Here is a 4,630-nt window from a genome sequence, read left to right as displayed (position 1 = left end):
TGACTACCTCATGAAGCTGGTTGAGAGAATGCCAAGAGTGTGCAAAGCTGTCATCAAAGCAAAGGGTGGCTATTTTGAAGAATCTCAAATATAACATATATTTTGATTGGCTTAATAACACTTTTTTTGTTACTACATGATTCCATGTGTGTTAAAAAGGCTAATATTTTCTTTAGGAATGTAAATTAAATAAAAGTTGTCGAAAATATGAATAGTAAAGTACAGATATCCCAAAAAATACTTTATTTGTACCCTACACCACTGTATAGGCCTACGCGACCTGCAGGTGTGACATCAACAAGAGACCGTCAAGCACGGCTGTTAGTTACTGTAAGTTGGCAATGGTATACTTAATTACATCTAGCATTAGCCAAAAGGACAAGGCGTTCCAACATCACAGTCACAGCTGCGCTGAACGGAACCCTCTGTATTGGGCAGGCCCACGGTGTCGGTAATGTAACTCTGTACGGACACATCCACTTTGGTTTGATAAGATAATGTTATTAACGATATTAGCCTATGTGACCACATGCAATGAGAAAGGTCTACCACACATGCATAAGGTAGTCTCACTGAACTAGACTGATATGCTAATGTTCAACAGATATTCATTTTGGTTATCTAGCATGACAAACTTTTTAATATTCCAGTGAAAGTCATTTCCCAATCTCTCTCTGTGTGTGTGGCCCCATTGATACCCTACTTATGAGGCAGTCTGTTGGTGCATCACTCCTTCGGGATGACTCCTGATAACCACTGATTAAACCGAACAGGAGTCTGCGCAGCCTAGGAACGCTCCCGCACAATAGTTTATCTGCAAGCCTGTTTAAACAGACATCCATCCCGCGCGGTGATGACGTCCAACGGCCGCGAGGGATGGAGGACGAGCGTCCCAGGACTCTGCTTGAACAATCATATATCTCTCCTACACGTGAATGGCTTTAACACGCGCTTCCCAACTGTGTTCCTCTAATTACTGTTGACGTGACTGATTCACAAGTTTTCCTCTCGGTTTTTTGAATTGTAGACTATTACCCGTTTGATTTGGTTATTCGGCAGTAGGCCTAGGCTTAATGTCACATCAGTCCTGAGGGCCACAGACTTATAGAAAGTCGATCGATATAAGATCGCACCTTTGACGTTTGTGCTCTGTGCGGTGCAATGAGAACTGGAGAAAAGGTTGCCGCATGCAGGTAATGGACCGTGTAGTTTGAGATGTTTGTTCATTGTAGTGAAATCTGTACCTGGACAGATGTTCCATCTTTTTTTAACCGAGTCAAGTCACTTAAGGGTGTCCTCATCCAAAGTGCTCTGCCTTGCCGCCTGTTTGTTTGCGCTTTATAACATCGCAGAGTCATCGCTTTATAACTCGCTCATGCGTAGGCGGGCCTAACTAAATAACAACCACACCACAGACTCGACAGGGGACACTTTTGTGAAGGCTACAGCACAAAGGTGGATGAAGTCTCAGATTGTGAGTGAGAGCAGCAGTGACAACCAATGTCCTCATCTCTTGAAGGCAGGAGGTACTCTTAAGATCCACTCCTACATTTCACTAGTCCCCTCTTCAATCCACCGCTGTTGAGGTTTTATTCAGTTCTGTCACAGCACGGACTTTCATTATTATGGCCATGCGGACACATACAGACTAAGTTAATTGCTCAGTACTAAAATCATGTTCAGTGTAAGTAGGTTGGGTGCTGTCCGTGGTGCTGAAGATGCAGTGCGCTCTAGTAGTACTGAATGGACTGCACACAATCTGCTAGTTCTCTAATGTCAAACCACTGTATACAATTTTGCTCTCCCTGTGCCTCTCTTTCGCTTAGTTAGTGTAATCTACATTTCCAACTCTACATTAACCTTACCCACATTAAACCGGTCAGTGACTGCTGTGCTCAGACTCTTGTATGAAAGTCATTACCTAATGAATGTGGAAGGAGGTAGGGCTGGAGAGAGAGGGTGTTATGTAATCCCGGGCACAGTAGCACTCAGTGCAATCTCTATGTTTGCTCATAGACACAGTATTAATACTCAACTTTAATTAGCATTATGGGGGAATGTAATGCTAATGTTACTGATGGAGCTATTACACATCACAGATATAGTACTGTACAGATGCAGGATCTACATTTGATCACCCTGTTGCAGGAGAACCTTCCTGCAATACAGGACATTTTAAACTTGTAGTGTATTTGAGGCTTTAAAAGGCTTCTGAAGTTTGTAATTTTTACTTTGAAATATCAGGCTTGATTTTGCCGTACGAAAAATGTATCAACCCCTACAAAAATGTCCATTAATTATAATGCACATAATAACTCACATTTCCTGTTGCTGTAGGATTATTTTCCTTATATAGAGAACTGGCTCAAATGAAGGTCCAACATCTGTAGTTGGTTTCTCTGATTTACTTAGGTGTGTACATTTTACATTACATTTAAGTCATTTAGCAGACGCTCTTATCCAGAGCGACTTACAAATTGGTGCATTCACCTTATGACATCCAGTAGAACAGTCACTTTACAATAGTGCATCTAAATCTTAAAGGGGGGGTGAGAAGGATTACTTATCCTATCCTAGGTATTCCTTAAAGAGGTTGACTCCGCTGTCCTGGCGTCGTGAGGGAGTTTGTTCCACCATTGGGGGGCCAGAGCAGCGAACAGTTTTGACTGGGCTGAGCGGGAACTGTACTTCCTCAGTGGTAGGGAGGCGAGCAGGCCAGAGGTGGATGAACGCAGTGCCCTTGTTTGGGTGTAGGGCCTGATCAGAGCCTGGAGGTACTGAGGTGCCGTTCTCCTCACAGCTCCGTAGGCAAGCACCATGGTCTTGTAGCGGATGCGAGCTTCAACTGGAAGCCAGTGGAGAGAGCGGAGGAGCGGGGTGACGTGAGAGAACTTGGGAAGGTTGAACACCAGACGGGCTGCGGCGTTCTGGATGAGTTGTAGGGGTTTAATGGCACAGGCAGGGAGCCCAGCCAACAGCGAGTTGCAGTAATCCAGACGGGAGATGACAAGTGCCTGGATTAGGACCTGCGCCGCTTCCTGTGTGAGGCAGGGTCGTACTCTGCGGATGTTGTAGAGCATGAACCTACAGGAACGGGCCACCGCCTTGATGTTAGTTGAGAATGACAGGGTGTTGTCCAGGATCACGCCAAGGTTCTTAGCGCTCTGGGAGGAGGACACAATGGAGTTGTCAACCGTGATGGCGAGATCATGGAACGGGCAGTCCTTCCCCGGGAGGAAGAGCAGCTCCGTCTTGCCGAGGTTCAGCTTGAGGTGGTGATCCGTCATCCACACTGATATGTCTGCGATTCGCCACCTGGTCATCAGAAGGGGGAAAGGAGAAGATTAATTGTGTGTCGTCTGCATAGCAATGATAGGAGAGACCATGTGAGGTTATGACAGAGCCAAGTGACTTGGTGTATAGCGAGAATAGGAGAGGGCCTAGAACAGAGCACTGGGGGACACCAGTGGTGAGAGCGCGTGGTGAGGAGACAGATTCTCGCCACGCCACCTGGTAGGAGCGACCTGTCAGGTAGGACGCAATCCAAGCGTGGGCCGCGCCGGAGATGCCCAACTCGGAGAGGGTGGAGAGGAGGATCTGATGGTTCACAGTATCGAAGGCAGCCGATAGGTCTAGAAGGATGAGAGCAGAGGAGAGAGAGTTAGCTTTAGCAGTGCGGAGCGCCTCCGTGATACAGAGAAGAGCAGTCTCAGTTGAATGACTAGTCTTGAAACCTGACTGATTTGGATCAAGAAGGTCATTCAGAGAGAGATAGCGGGAGAGCTGGCCAAGGACAGCACGTTCAAGAGTTTTGGAGAGAAAAGAAAGAAGGGATACTGGTCTGTAGTTGTTGACATCGGAGGGATCGAGTGTAGGTTTTTTCAGAAGGGGTGCAACTCTCGCTCTCTTGAAGACGGAAGGGACGTAGCCAGCGGTCAGGGATGAGTTGATGAGCGAGGTGAGGTAAGGGAGAAGGTCTCCGGAAATGGTCTGGAAAAGAGAGGAGGGGATAGGGTCAAGCGGGCAGGTTGTTGGGCGGCCGGCCGTCACAAGACGCGAGATTTCATCTTGAGAGAGAGGGGAGAAAGAGGTCAGAGCACAGGGTATGGCAGTGTGAGCAGAACCAGCGGTGCCGTTTGACTTAGCAAACGAGGATCGGATGTCGTCGACCTTCTTTTCAAAATGGTTGACGAAGTCATCTGCAGAGAGGGAGGAGGGGGGGGGAGGAGGATTCAGGAGGGAGGAGAAGGTGGCAAAGAGCTTCCTAGGGTTAGAGGCAGATGCTTGGAGTTTAGAGTGGTAGAAAATGGCTTTAGCAGCAGAGACAGAGGAGGAAAATGTAGAGAGGAGGGAGTGAAAGGATGCCAGGTCCGCAGGGAGGCGAGTTTTCCTCCATTTCCGCTCGGCTGCCCGGAGCCCTGTTCTGTGAGCTCGCAATGAGTCGTCGAGCCACGGGGCGGGAGGGGAGGACCGAGCCGGCCTGGAGGATAGGAGACATAGAGAGTCAAAGGATGCAGAGAGGGAGGAGAGGAGGGTTGAGGAGGCAGAATCAGGAGATAGGTTGGAGAAGGTTTGAGCAGAGGGAAGAGATGATAGGATGGAAGAGGAGAGAGTAGCGGGGGAGAGAGAG

This window comes from Oncorhynchus keta, chromosome 8 (genome assembly GCF_023373465.1).
Source record: "Oncorhynchus keta strain PuntledgeMale-10-30-2019 chromosome 8, Oket_V2, whole genome shotgun sequence".
In the NCBI taxonomy this organism is placed as follows: Eukaryota; Metazoa; Chordata; class Actinopteri; order Salmoniformes; family Salmonidae; genus Oncorhynchus; species Oncorhynchus keta.
The sequence above is the reverse complement of the archived record's forward strand: the minus strand, read 5'-3'. Positions refer to the sequence as shown.